Source organism: Typopeltis vanoorti, chromosome 8 (assembly GCF_054136105.1).
Source record: "Typopeltis vanoorti isolate ZY-2024b chromosome 8, IOZ_Tvanoo_1.0, whole genome shotgun sequence".
Classification (NCBI taxonomy): domain Eukaryota; kingdom Metazoa; phylum Arthropoda; class Arachnida; order Uropygi; family Thelyphonidae; genus Typopeltis; species Typopeltis vanoorti.
Genome location: NC_143556.1, coordinates 4,800,792 through 4,816,964, shown reverse-complemented (window position 1 = coordinate 4,816,964; position 16,173 = coordinate 4,800,792). Strand labels below are relative to the sequence as shown.

The window sequence follows — 16,173 nt, the reverse complement described above, 5'->3', positions numbered from 1 at the left end:
GCCAATGTTCTTTCTTAATCCTTTTTTGCTTTTCTTACCACACTTGTTACCCTTCTGGCCTGCGCTTTATACCGTTCGTGTGTCTGCCGGTCACCTTTCTCCTTAAATTCCCTCCATAGTTGTTTCTTTTTTGCAGCTCAAGCTTAATGGTGTTATTCATCCATTTAACCCCTACTTGATTTATTATTCGGACTCTAGGTATACAGTCAGCCATTGCTTCATGCAAACACTTCTTAACTGCCTCCCATGCACTATCAACTTCTAGTCCTTGCCATGCCACTGAACCAATCAAACTCCTAAGCTTGTCATACCTTCCAGCCCGATAATTCCACATGTAACCTGTCCTAATTGAAAATTCCACACCTTTAGCCACCTCCCAAGTCAAGACCCTATGATCACTCTCACCAATTGGTGGCAATGTGGTCATATTTGTTACAGCCAAATCTTCAGATGTAATTACTAGGTCAAGCACTCTCTGACCCCTAGTATTTTCCATTACATGCTGTCGCAGATAGTTATCCCTTATAACCGCATAAAATCCAATTCCTTCCTCCCGTGTGTCCTCTCCTCACTCCAATCAATGTGACCATAGTTGAAATCTCCCATAATAATTACCCTCCTTTTACTCATTTCTTCTATTTGCTTATGCATACTATCTCCACCATCTATTCCATCACCTGGTCTATAGCGGCACCCAACTGTATATTTTGTTCTGCTAGTTTCAATCTCACACCAAATAGCCTCAAATGTGCTCTTATCTCTATCCTGCAGTTCCATTTCAATTCTCCTTGGCTGTAGCTCATCCACTATCATCGATAACACACCTCCCCCCCATTTTATTCTCCCTGTCTCTCCTGAACACACCATACCCCTCACATTCAATCCCACTAGCTGTGTCATCTTCTGTCAGCCATGTTTCACTAATGCCAATAACTTGTGGTCTGGAAGTGCCAACCAAGGCCAGAAATATGACATCATCAGCAAACAACTGAAAACATTGTCATATTTCTGTCATCAGTTTTATATCCTAAAAACACTTATGTAATAGCACTATCTTGCTGTCTTTCCAATTTCTTGGATTCTGTCAGTGCTGAGACTTAAACTGACTAGGTAGGGGCACTGTCATTTCTGTTGAATTTGTTTTGTAATGCATTGGTCAATATTGCAATCTTGTCTTATGTCAAGGGCGGTGAAAATCAAGTGGCATTAAGAACATACTTTTCAAAAATGATTTGCTGTGGTGAGTGTAATATGTACACATGGCAGAGTGTAAGAGATGTGTTTTTGGAGAGAGAAAATGAATAGGAGAAGACTAGAGAAAATATGGATTTTTAAGAAGTGAGATTTATATGCTATATACTAATGCCAGGAGTATCCGGAATAAGGGAGAGGAATTGGTGGTGCAGATAGCATCATCCTGGCCAAAAATTATTGAGATCACCAAGACGTGGTTGACAGAAGAGGATATAATAACAGGAATAGAAGTCGCTGGTTACAGCATTTTTTGGCAGGATAGGAAGGGAAAGCATGGTGGTGGAGTACGGCTTATAAGTGACGACCTACGTCTTCTAAGACGGTGCTTCCCAAACTTCTGGATGTCAGGGCCCCCTTTGGAAAAATTAAAATATTTCACGGCTCCCCTCGAAAAAAAATCATAATATATTCAATACAAAACATACACAGTGAATATTGCAAAAATCAAATGCAAATATTACATTTTTAGCATCTTACATACACATTTGACATGGCACATTATCTCATATTTTTATATAGATAGATAGCCTATTGTTATTGTACATTGGCAATACAAGCACATGAAACATAAAACAATTAGTAATAAAGAAAGAATTAAAAACATAAAAAAGAAGTTTAATAACAATTTAATGTGATGGATGTGTTTCAATACTGCTACACCAATATCAGCTGAAATATTTGAAATTGCAATTCTTAGATTTCTGCTTTGAAATGAAACTTATATGAATAAGCATAGATTTACTAATATTCATTAAGCGCCAAAATACGCAGGAAGCAAAATTTGTGAACCCGCACCAATGTGTGATTTTTTCCATTAAAATATAAAAAAATAACAAAAAAAGAAATAATATTTAATAAAAATTAAATACATTTCTTTTAAGATAAAAAAAAACCTACTTAGTCTTAAAACATTTTCAATTTGTTTTCATTATTTCATGGCTCCCTTCAAAAAAATCTATGGCCCCCAAGGGGGCCACGACCCACAGTTTGGGAAGCGCTGCTCTAAGAGTGGAGACTTTGGAAGGCAGTGACACTAATGATTTTGAAAGCATATGGTGTGAGGTAGAGGTGGGCAAAACAGGATATTTAGTGGGGTGTTGCTACAGACCCAGGAGTACAGAGGGTGGGGTACAGGAAATGTTTAGACAGTTGAGTTTGGCAAGTGCAAGAAGAATGATTGTTATGGGAGATTTTAACTACAGTAGTATAAACTGGGGAGAGGAAGATGCATGTAGCAATAAGGGAATGGAATTTCTAGAATTCTTGAGGGAGAAATGTCTTAGGCAACATACAATAGAGGGAACAAGAGGTTCAAGAGTTTTGGATTTGATTATAGCATCAGAAGAGTTGATAATAACTGAGATGACATCTCTACCACCAGTTGGAGAGAGTGACCATATGGTTTTGACTTGGAAAATGAATAGACATGCAGGAGTCTCAAAGAGACGGGAACTTATGTGGAATTATAAGGCAGGTGATTATAATAGTCTAAGACATCAACTTAGGGAAGTTTCATGGAGGGAGGAATTGGAAGGCTGGGATATCATTAGTGCGTGGGAAATTATGAAAGAATATTTGTTAGCAGCAATGGTAAGTTGTATACCACGAGTGAAGAAGAGGACCCAATTTGGAGTAAAGTGGATGACAAACAATATTAAACAGGAATTGCATGTGAAAAAGAGGCTGTGGAAGGAGATATAAGGAGACAGGAGGAGAAGATGCATGAAGAGTATAAGACACAGGCCAGAAGAGTGACTAGTATGGTAAGGAAGATGAAACTGGAATATGAGAGGAGATTAGCCCTAAGATCCAAAGAAAATCCTAGGGAATTTTTTAGATATGTTGCCAGTAGGAGGAGAAATGACTGTGGAAGAGTGATATTGTGGAATAAAAATGAGAATAGAGTGACTGATGCAGAGGACATAGTAGAATTGTTCAATGACCACTTTATTGGAGTATTTCATCCTAGAGGAGTCAGTTTTAATGTTAGATGGATAGAGCAGGTTCAAGGTTTAGAGGTACAGGAGGAGAGTGTGTTTCAAATACTGAGTACCTCTGGATGTCAGTAAAGCTGTGGGACTGGATGGTATTTAACCAAGAGTTTTGAGAGAATGTGCTAGGGAACTGACAGTGCCTTTGACCTGGCCTTTCAATGAAAGTCTGGCAACTCGAAAGGTGCCCATGGAATGGAAGGAAGGTAAGATAGTGCCATTGCATAAGGGCGGGTAGCAGACTGGAAGTGTCTAATTATAGACCAGTTTGTGTGTCATCAGTAGTTAGTAAGATCTTGGAGAAAGTAGTGAAGGACCGTATACAGCATTGTGAAGGGGCGCTCTTGTTTTAGCAATATACTAGCCTTTTATGATAAAGTTACATGAGCATTAGATGAGGGAAAGGCATATACTGCCATTTTCTTAGACTTAGTGAAGGCATTTGACAGGGTGCCACATGATAAGCTGATATTTAAGTTGCAGCACATGGGTCTGGATGTCAGATTGGTCAACTGGATTCAGGATTGGCTGTCCGGTACGTATCAGAGTTGTGTATGGTGGGGCAGTTTCAAGGAAGCAGAGGGTTACAAGTGGGGTCCCACAGGGCTCGGTGCTGGGACCTATATTGTTTAACCTTTATATCAATGACATTGTCAGTGGATTGCAGGGGGATGTTCAGTTGTTTGCAGATGATGCAAAGCTGGGAAGGATTATTAGTAATAGTGCAGATGCGGCAGCCCTGCAAGAGGATTTGAATAAGCTAGATAGATGGGCAAATGATTGGGGATGTCGGTTTAATGCAGCAAAATGTAAGGTCTTGAGGTTGGGAAACATCGATGGGACACTGCATACTCTATGGGAGTTGTTATACTGGAGGAAGTAGGGGAGACAAGAGATCTGGGATTGATGATTAGAAACCTGAAATTTAGGGGACATATTGCAAAGGTGGTGAAGGTAACACAGAGGATTGCTGCAATAATGAGAAGGACACTGACCTGCAGAGATAAATCAGTTATCATTCTGTTGTATAAGACTCTGATCAGACCACACTTGGACTATTATTCTCAGATTTGGTCCCCAGGATTTGAAGGTATAAATTAACTGTGAAAAGGGTGCAAAGGCAGATAACAAAGATGGTTTCAGGACTGTACAATTTTGGTTATGAGGATCGGCTGAGGGAATGTGGACTGCAGAGTTTGGTGGATAGAATTAGAGGTGATATGATTGAGACTTTTAAACTGTTGAGAGGTGGTTACAGGGTTGACACTGGGGAGTTCTTTCACTTGGTTGAACAGCGGGAAGGAGTGATGACAAGAGGCCATCCCTGGAAGTTACGAAAGGAAACTGTGAGCAAGAGGGTGAGGAGTGGTTTCTTTGCAGGGATGGTGGTTGAACCATAAAATGCATTGCCTGATGGAGTGGTGAGAGCGAGAACGGTCAATGAGTTCAAGGAGTGGTATGATAGACTTTGTGTTTCTTAGGAAGGACCTCCCACGATGAGTCTTTTGACTCCATAGAGGCCTGAATAATAATAATAATAATTATTATTATTATTATTATTAGACCATGAGGCAATGAATGCAATACAGACTGAAAAGATAGATGGCCTAAATGAAAGAAACAGAAATGAAAAGAAAGCCAGTTAAACTGAGGGAGTGAAAAATGCAAGAATGTGGAAATAAAAGTTAGTGATAAGGGAGCAAAAGAAAGTATGAATGAGGAAATGGAAGCAAGGTGTGGCAGAGCAAAATGTAGCGAGACTGTGGGAGTAACAGAGTGAAATTGTTGGAATGCAAGATCGATTGAAACAGTTATTGAAAAATGTAATGAGGAATGTGTAGAGTGATGTTAGACGTGTAGTGGAAACTAATGAAAGTGTGTAAGAGAATAGAATGAAAGAAAAAGAGTAAAAGAGGTAACGAGCAATTCATGGATAGCAGTATATGGAGATTCCATATTTAAAGGATTAGTTAATGAGAAAGTCCATAAAGCCTGTTATCCAGGTAGGAGAATGAGTAGGATAATTCAGTGCTTTAACATGAAGAAATGAGCAATAGCAATAGTGGTGATTGTGGGGCCAAATGAACTAAGTGGACATAAGGAGCATATAAGGGCGAATATCAGGAGGTTATCGAGAAGAGTGAAAGATAACAGTGTAGTGGGAAAAATTGTCAGTGTGTTGCTGAAGTATGACGATGATGAGTTGCGATGGAGAGCCAAAATCATGAATGGTATGATAGCTGAGCTGTATGAGGAGAAGGGAGTACAGTTTGTTGATATGACGTGTTTGAGAGAAGAATTAAATTATACAGTCGTGATTAGTTCAACACACACAACTGTGCTTCCATGGAAGTACAGTGTGATGCATGCAAGAGATGAAGTGAAAAATCAGGAAAGTGGTATGGAAGAAACCGAAGTGCTTGGTAGTAAAAACAGTAGTAGTGTGAGAGATGAAGAGAGAATGGGAATGCAAGAGGGAAAGGGGGCAGAAGCCTGGCTGGACAGGGAAACATGGCATAGGGAGAGTGGATGTTGAAAGTGGCAGTAAATGTGTGTGTGAAGATAGAGTATATTGTGATGTGGGTGGGGAAGTTGAGACGGAGCAGATATATGTGGTAAGTGGTGATAAAGGTGATTGGGCAGGTGTGGTGAGGAAATCGCAACAAACAAGTGGCTTGGGTTGAACTGTTTATGGACCTAAAAAATGAACTGCCGTGTTTGTTTACAAATGCTACAAGTATCAGAAAAAAGGGAGATGAAATAGTTTCAGTGATTGAGATTATTCGTCCCAAAATCATTGGAATAAGTCAAACATGGTTGAATGAAGATGATATCGTAATAAGAATGTAAATGGAAGGATACAGTATTTTTCGTGAGGAGAGAAAGGGCAAGAGGGAGAGAGAGTGCTGCTAATGATATCAGAGGAATAAGTCCACATAAGGTAGACATTCGGTATAGACAGAGCCCTTTGATCAGAAAGACCTGGGTTCGATTCCCGTCCCAGATGTGAGGAACATTTATCTGGTCTCTTTTGACTAAAGGTGAAACCAGTCTCGTATAGAGGTGGGGAGGGAGTTTCACCTGGAAACTCGGGTTTTTCGTCCTCCAGAACAGGCAAACTGGCTCTGTGAACACATGCATCTACAGACATAGGACACACCATGAGCCATAGGGCTTAACCACTTTATCCTCAAGGTGGGCATGATTTCAAATCGTAATAGGCAATTACTAATTATATGAAGAGCCAAAGGCTTCAATTCGGCGACGTGAAATTATTTAAGTTAAGGGATATTACATCCCATATTGTTTCATAGCCGAATAAGAAACTCAGAGTTTCATGCTGAATATAGAAACTATATAAAGTTTGGCGAGTCCAAGTGTAAGCAAATACTTGGATAGTGTAACACATAATACCAAGAACAGTGATTGGAGCTTGCTGCACCCTTGCTGTGAGTTGCCTCAGTGTTGCACTACCAAATCGGTTATATGTTGCACTATCCAGGTATTTGCTTACGCTTGGACTCGCTGAACTTTATATTGGTTCTATATTCGGCATGAAACTCTAAGAGTTTCTTATTCGGCTATGAAACAATATGGGATGTAATATCCCTTAATTTAAATAATTTCATGTCGCTGAATTGAAGCCTTTGGCTCTTCATATAATTAGTAATTTATTAGGACACCTTCTTCGCAGTTCTTATAGCAGGGTATGTAAGTTCTGTTTGCTACAAACTTGGTATTAACTAGGTCTACCTACTTACTGATGAGACCTCAATAAAGGTTGAAACCAGTCTGGGTAGTGACCTTCTCTCATAATGTAGAACAGTAATACAGCTCCTAGGAGCTGGGTTTCACATTATGAGTAAATACCGAGAACAGTGATCAGAGCTTGCTGCACCCCTGCTATGAGTTGCCTCAGTGTTGCACTACCAAATGGGTTATGTGTTGCACTATCCAGGTATTTGCTTACGCTTGGACTCGCCGAACTTTATATAGTTTCTATATTTGGCTATGAAACAATATGGGATGTAATATCCCTTAACTTAAGTAATAGGCAATGCCTAATATGAATGTAACAGGCCACTAGACCTAATATACGTATAAGGATGAAGGTAGACATTATTATTATTATTATGTGACACCTCCAGGGAGTTCAAGGACTCATCGCAGGAGGGTAATATCGTAAATACCAATTACGATATTACTACCATCAACGCCATCTATCACCCATCATCACCAACAACAGTATTTTTTGTCTGTAAATTGCATGTGTTCTGGAGGCTGATTTGTCTGTATTCGGGATGAAAAACCAGAGTTTTCGGGAGAAAAAACCCTGCTAGATATGAAATAGGAAAATAATAGCAATGATTATGAGGCAGTGTGGTGTAACAGGGAGGTTGAGAGGAAGACATTTAGTTGGATGTTGATATGCTGGGAATGTGGAGGGTGTAGTGATGAAGAAATGTATAAATAACTTGGATTAGTGAACAAAGGAAGAGTAATTCTTATGGGTGATTTTAATTATAGTGGTATAGATAGCATTTTGGGAATAAGGAAAATGAATATCTCAAGTCCTTGAGAAATAACTATCTCAGGCAGCACGTAAAGAAGGGCATGAGAGGATCAAGAGTTCTAGATCTCATTTCATCAGAGGACGTAATTGTGAGAGGGGTTTCACAATTTCCTCTAATTCATGGGTGTCCAACTTTTTGGCTTGCCTAGGCCACATTGGGTGAAGAGGAATTGTCTTGGGCCATATTGTAAAATGTATAAGGATATTTTTCTCTGGGAAAATAGGTCTTATAAAAAAATCTAGCAAAGAGACATGATAAAATTTTTCATTGGAGTTGAATATCTGATTTCAACTTTATACATTCCATTTGAAAATTCAAAGGTAATGTATTTATGTCAACTTAAAATGGAATCACGAATATACAAAAAAAAAAAAAAAAAAATTATAATTTTTTCTGAAATCTCGAAACCGATTCGCAAATTCATGTATCAAAATGGAAAGAATGACAGCATTTTACACCTACAACCTTCCTTATTCAGCCCTTTGGTCTTCAATACATTCACACATTGACAGCACTCGGCCAGCCTGGCTGGCGGAGTCGTTAGCATATTCGCTCTCCAGCCAAAAGGCTGCAGGTTTGATTCCTGCCGTGGGCATGGATGTTTGTGGTTGTCTGTAGAAATACCAGTGGTGGTGATGGTGGTCGGCGGTAGATGGCATTGGTGTAGTTGCAGTCAGTTGGTGAATTGAAGGATAGAGACAGTGCTGTAAAGCAGAGGTGCCTTCGCTTGATGAGTCTTTGGACTACCTGGAGGTGTCAAATGATAATAATAAATACAAAAAATTTTGTAAATTGATATTTTTTTCTGAAATCTCGAAACCAATTCTCAAATTCATGTATCAAAATGGAAAGAATGACAGCATTTTTTTCACATCACATAATGTTAAAAGTTTAAGATCTTATGGTGGCGCATTCCTAACAGTCCCAGGCCGCATGTGGCCCACAGGCTGCAGGTTGGACCCTGGCTCTAATTGATGAAAGTGATTATGAACTGATGATTATGACAAGTTTTTGGAGACAGCTTGGAGCTATAACATGGAATAAGAATATAAGTAGTAAGGAAATAAATGCTGCATGGGAACTGACAAAGAAATACATAGCAATATCAATGTGTGAATGCATTCTGAAGGTCAAAAGGCTGAATAAGGTTGGTGTAAAAATGGATGAATGTGGAGCTTAGCAGGAAATTTGGAAAAATAAGGTACTTTGGAAGTACAAGACGAATAATGGTAATAATTCCTGAAGGAAAATAAGGTATTAGCATATGCCAATAATGTAGTGGGCACTTTGAAGGATAATGATTCCATATATATCTTTTTTGGTATTTTGGAAAAATTCAGCATAATCAGTGAATTAATTAATGATGCAGACATGACAAAATTTGAAGTTTTTGAAAATGGGATCTTGTAGGCATTCCTTTTGGATTTACCCCTAAGAGAGAACCTCTCATTATACTTGGAATTCCCTTCTCCTCTTACCCAATATTACCAGTTCAGTAACTTATATACAAGAACTTTGAAACCTTAGAAGAATGGAAAATAGAGCCCTTTCCTTTACGTCTAAAACTATAGTACTCAAAACCACGATCTTTCCTCTTCAAAGTTGTACATAATACATATTAGACATTGCAGAAGCTGAAGAAAAGCAATTATATAGTAAGCCTGTGCAATTTTTTTGGTCCAGCTGATACCAAGAAGTTAGAAATGAATTTCTTCAACTATCAAAGAAGGATTTGGACCCTCCAGTCTTAAAATTCTGCTATTTAAACAATACATCCTCAAAAATGCATGAAATATTGCAGACCTTCTCCTGTACTACCTGGGTTTTCATCTTCCCCTGTTTGGAGTAAATGATTATAAAGCTCCAAAAGCTGAGATTGTTCCTGAATACTACAACACTGTGCGCTTAACTGTAAGACTGCTACAACACTTTGGCATTGATATTCATTCCATTAAAAAAAAAAAAGAAGTAAAATTTGTTATAAAAGAAATCTTTAATCTCTTTTGCCGCAAACTTCCACAGTTGGGTACTGACAACAAAACTTTGTTTCATAACTTATTGAAGTTCCAAGGATACCCTAACAGGAGCGGTCTTGCTTGGAGAATTGCATACAGCTGCCTTCCAGTCAATACTATCAAATGGAGGTACTTTAACATCGGAGATCCAATCTGTGACATCTGTTACTGATTGGAAACAGTAGAAGATGCATTCTACAGCTGCCCTCTTGCCATGTGTATTTGGAACAGATTATGTAATGTGTTGGGCATTCCATTACTTACAACAGAACAGGTTATTTTTCTGCAGTACCTACCACCTGTCAGTAATGGGAAGAGAATTTTGATTTTTATAATTAATGAATTAAAATACCATTTATGGAAGGTTAGAAAGAAACGTGGATTTGAAAACCAGTAATATTACATCCAGATACTTTATAATATTGGATTGTGGAAATTTGATTGTTCTGTCAGATGATTTTTGTATTTAAAAAGAAACATTCTGGGAGATATCAAATTTTTGATTAGATGGTGTAGACCACCAACATTATGCAATATTCACCAAGGGAGGATAAATTCTATCTATTCTTGCTATGAGAGGTCTTTTAAATAGTTCCATTCTCTTAATTCGATGTGGTCTTATAGTCAATTGCAGGGACTGGAGAGCAATCCCAGGAAGAGAAGGTGAACTCAAGGCAGTCAACTTAGATAAGGCTAACCACCTGGGTATCAGTCATCTTTGTGCTTTAGTTTCAATTGGTCTTTTGATTGTTCATCTATATGAGATTGGTGGTAAAGCAAAACTGATAGCTTTTGGCTATATGATGATATAAAAGAGCTGAGGTCTTTTCTCTATCTCTCATACTATCTGTCTTTTCTTTCTCTTAATGCTATCAGGCTCTCTTGCACCCTATATGAGCACCCTTTACTTTTTCTAACTACTCTAGGCCTATGATGAGCACCCTTTACTTTTTCACCTCAATAAACGATCTGGCTCCCACTAATGTGCTTTTGTGTTGAAGTGGTTGCTTTCCCTGAGATATGAGCAGGTCTGCTTAGTGGCGGGGTGGGCCTGTCACTGAGCAGAACTACCGCTAAATTAAATGATCCTTCTGGTCACTCATTGTTGAGTAATCTGAGGGATCGCATGAGTTTTTGGAGAGGTATTCCTGCTTTGCTTATACTTTGCTTATACTAGTGAAACCAAGAATATAATTTCTTGGCATCTTTAATTTACAGTGATAATGACTTGATACAATGCTCAGAACTCGAATCGTCCACAATTAGTAATGAAATCTCAATGTCAAGCAATTGAGAAAATGGAAAAGATGCTTGCTGGCTATATGGATTGAGCATAAGAACCAGCACAATGCCTTTGTCTGAGGTAGTCATACGAGAATAGGCAAAAAATTTGTACAAAGATCTCACGAAAGATGAAAGCAACTGACACTCTTTGCTGCAAGTTGTGGATGTTTCAACCACTATAAGAGTCACGAAAATAAAGAACTACTTTAATAGTTATGTTTTATATTTGATGAATATTCATTTACCACTCTTATCTCAATATATGAAAAAAAAGTGAATTTTTGGTTAAATTATTATTTATTATTATTAGCATCTGACCTCCGTGGAGTCAGAGCCTCACTGTGGGAGGTACATACTATTGCACACAGTGCTCATCCAACCATGCTTTAAACCGATTCAATGAGTTTACATTCATAACACACTCCGGCAATGCATTCTACTCACTGACCCCTCTCCATGCAAAGAACCTGCATCTCACTCCTCTCCTCACAGTCTCCTTATACACTTTCCAGCAATGGCCTCTTGTTCTACCTGCCTCTTTCATTCTATGAAAAATCTCTTCCATGTCAACCTGATAACAACCCCTGACTAGCTTATATGTCTAAATCATATTCCCCTTCTATTCACAAGGCTCTACAACTTACATTCTCTAACTCTGTCCTCATACTCCACATTCCAAAAACCACTGACCACCATTGTGAATCTTCTTTTGGTCCTTTCCAACATATCTTCATCATCACCATGAAAACCAGGTGACCAAATCTGTGCACAATAATCCATATGAGGCCTTATACAATGGCATCATAACCTCTATTTCTGCATGTCAGAGTCCTCCACATCATTGCTGTTATCTGATGTGACATCTTCACAACTTATGCAGTGTGGGCCCTGAATTTCAGGTCCTTGTCCACCATCACTTCTAGATCTCTCGTCTCCTCCACTTCCTTTAAAGTTTCCCCACTGAGTGTATACTTCGCATACCATTGTTGCTTACCAAATCTCAAAACCTTACACTTTGCAACATTGAACTGACAGTTCCACTTACCTGGCATTCATGCAATCTATACAAATCCTCTTGTAAGGCCATAACATCCACTTGACTCTGCATTGCTCTCCTCAATTTTGCATCATCTGCAAACAGCTGCATATCACTAGTTAAGCCAATCCCAATATCGATAACATACAAACTGAACAACAATGGCCCCAAAACTGACCCTGTGGTACACTACTAGTGACCCTCCTCTTTCTAAATACTGCACCCCTATATACAACTTTCTGATATCTCTCTGACAGCCAGTCACTGATCCAACTCAGAAGTCTGTTCTTCAATCCCATCTGTTTCAATTTATCAGCTGTCGTGTTGCAGTCTATTGAAAGCTTTGGCAAAATCCAAGTACACCACTGTATATGCATCTCCCTGTCCAAAGTATTTGTCACCTTGTTATAACACATTGTAAGTTAGTGAAACATGATCGCCCTTAACAAACCCATGCTTATAACCACAGAAAATAATGCTGTTATCAACCCATTTCTGTATCCTACTTCTCACCAATCTCTCCAGTACCTATGCCACAACTCCAAATATATAGATTGGCCTATAATTTGAAGCTACAGCCTTTATGTAGTGGAACAATTTTATCCTCCTTACACTGCCTTGGACCCTGTGATGTTGCAAGACTCTTATTAAATAGGCATGCCAATGCTACTGCCAATTCCCTGGAACATTCCCTTAAGATGTATGGTGATATGTCATCAAATCTTATCGCCTTATTGACATCAAGGTATGTCCTCAAATACCTTCTGAGCACTCACAATTAAGCCATTTTCTTCTATGTCCTCTACACTTAAGTTCCTCATGATTCCATCCTGATCAGGATGAATCACTTATAAATTAATCACTGAATACCTGAACAATGTGTTCTGCAGCAGTTACTATTCTCCCATTTTCATCCATTAACATCCATGATCATTCTTCCATCTACTTGCCCACACATCTAAAATAAACTCTAGGGTTTTTCTTCACCTAGTCTGCCAATTTCTTCATAGTTGAAGGAACTGTTATTCCTCACACAGCATGTATATTATTGACTTCCTGTAAGAAAACTTCAAGAACCAATGCAAAGAGCAGTGGACTAAGAGGCAACCTTGCTTGAATCCTTTTTGCATTTTGAAAACCTCCTCTGATAATGGATAGCAGCTTTTTACCTACACCAATTTGCTGGAGGATGTGGAACAAAGGGATGCCAGACATTATCAAATGCTTGAGGTCTCATCAGTGGGAGCTAGACTCAGAAGCTTGATACTAAGGTTCAGGTAATGCAGAAGTCATATTATTATTATTATTACATGACACCTCCAGGGAGTCTAAAGACTCATCGAGGGAGGGCTTACTCTACAACACTGTCTCCACCACTCAATCCACCAACTACAACGAACTGCAATTACACCAACGCCATCTACCGCTGACCACCACCACCACCACTGGTATTTTCACAGACAATCACAAACATCCATGCCCACAGCAGGATTCAAACCTGCAGCCTTTTGGCTGGAGAGCGGATATGCTAACCACTCAGCCAACCAGGCTGGCATATACAAGTAGCCAAAAGGGGTCACACCTTATTACTAAAATATTCTAGATTAGATGTATAAAGTTTTTCCACTTGGTTATACTATAAATTAAAGATGCCAAGAAGTTATTTTCTTGGTTTGTGACTACACGCACAAAGTTTGTGCGTGTAGTCACTTCGTGACTTGGCTACATGTATATAGAGCAGGCCTGCACGACATACAGCCCACGGACTGCATGCGGCCCACAATTTTATTTATTTTGGCCTGTCTGCCTGATTGAAATTATTTAACCATGTGGGGAAATATGAAATTAGACTATTTTTTCCTATTGAATTAAATTTTTACTAAGACTCTGCATGTTTACGTTCATGCGATTAATGTCACAATCATGTTTCTTTCAGCTTGACAATAAATTGCATTTGGAGTTATTCCCACTATTGTATTTAATAACAAATTATTACAATTGCTTCGAGGTTTTGTTAGCGCTAGTGTCACTGCTGGAAAATTCAAAGTTACATCTCCGTGATAACGACTTGATGTCTACGAACGAGAATGAATTGTATTACAGAAAGTTGGCCATGTCTTGACTGGCTTTGGCAGTGTGGTGGTTGATTGTAGCTGGAACAATAAATTACATAACTGTTATCATAACCTGCATTACTGTGAGTTTGTTATCATTAGTTTTTTGTAATTAATGTTGTCAATCTCGACACAATGAGCTTAAGTAAAAAGCGTAAAATAGATTCTGAACATCGAGCATTTAACCCTGAGTGGACAAACAAATATTTTTTTATGTTGTTTAAGGACAAAATGGTGTGCATTGTTTGCCGGGAATCTATCGCTGTGCCTAAAGAATACAATCTGAGATGTCATTTTGAATCGAAACATCCTAACCTTGGCAAGTTGGATGCAAGTGAAAAGCAAATAAAAGCAAAGTTATTGAAAGTCCTTAGCGGTGAGCAACAAATAAAGTTGCCACAAAGGTAAGCTTAAAAATATCAAAGAAATAGTTTGTGCTGGCAAATCATTTGCTGTGGGAGAGTTGATTAAAAAAAAAAAAAGTGTCTGAAAAAGATTCAAGGTCCGAAATTATCTGGCCCTTGGTCAGGTATTCCAAATTGGATTTGACCCTCAAAGACAATCAAGTTGTGCAGGCCTGATATAGAGACATGTAATGACTTCGCTTCAATTGCCTTAGTATCCCATAATGCAATAGTCTGATTCTGGTGTTTTTGTACCAAGGGTGGCTTAGATATTATTTATTATGCGATTTACTTCAAAATTTAATATTTTAAAGTCTATATTACAATGAAGATGAAATAATCTTCATGTGATCATTACATCCCAGGTATTTGAAAGTATTTACTTGTTCTAATGTTTTATTATCTATCACTATTTTACTTTTCTATTGATAGGCATAGGTTACTTAAAGGGTTTTATAGGATTAATATAGAGGAACATTTTCAATATATGACTAATGTTGGGGAAAACTAGTGGTCATTCGTGTAATAACAGTGTTGTTAGCAGGAGCATCACTAGATTTTGTAGTGGTGAATGAGTGGAATATGTTGATAGAGTAAGTTGTAAAGTGCTGTGCCTGTGAGTGAATTCAAAGCCTGACATGTACAGGGTGTTCGGGATAAATTTGACAGTTTCGTAAGGAAAAAGAAAATCTTCTTTGTATCTATTAAATTTAATGAATTGACAAAAAAACATTACAGGCAGAGTTAATTACAATACTATCAACAAGATTTACTCAAAATAACCACCATTAGCATCGATCACAGCTTCAATTCTGCTTCGGAACCTCGAACAAGCTGATGCTACAGTCTCCCTGGGAAGGGCCGCAAAAACTGTTTTAATTTTATCCATTAACTGGGCTTTTGTATTACTGGAAGTGCGATTGGTGTCTTTTTCAACTGTGCCCCATACAAAATAATCCATGGGGTTAAGGTCTGGGGAGTTTGGAGGCCAACCATTTGGACTGGTGAAGTCGTAGAAATTTTCAGACAACCATTTTTGACTTTTCCCAGAGGTGTGGCAAGGGGCCGAATCCTGCTGCCATACATACGGCCTACCATTGGCTACCCTTGTTATCCAGGGCTTGACTACAGTTAGCAACTCCACGAACAAAGCCCGAATTCCAATGCCAGGGTTCTTCAACACCTGTTCCTGCAGATTTGCGAGGAATTCTGCTGTACGAACGCAATCAGATCGTCTGCTAGGGATCTTTCTTCTTGTTACATCCTCGTAGTCACCATTGCAAGTCTCTAGTTCATGCCTGATTGTTTTTACTGTATTCAGGGAGCATTGGGCAGCAGTCGTAATATCCTTATTTTGATGGCGGGCACGAATCATCATGATACAAGTTATTCTCTTCCATGATTCAGGTGGGTTCCAGCTATCCATCCTTTCTGACATCTTGTATATGAATGAAGAAGGGTCCAAACTTTTAAATGAAGAGAAGTGTGTGTTAATACATGT

The 16,173-nt window shown here is 38.7% G+C and overlaps 1 protein-coding gene across 1 annotated transcript in view; it reads left to right on the top strand.

Moving 5' to 3' along the window:
• Positions 1 to 16,173, top strand: part of LOC150103691 (uncharacterized) — a 152,922-nt gene that overhangs the window by 28,783 nt on the left and 107,966 nt on the right. The window lies entirely within an intron of this gene.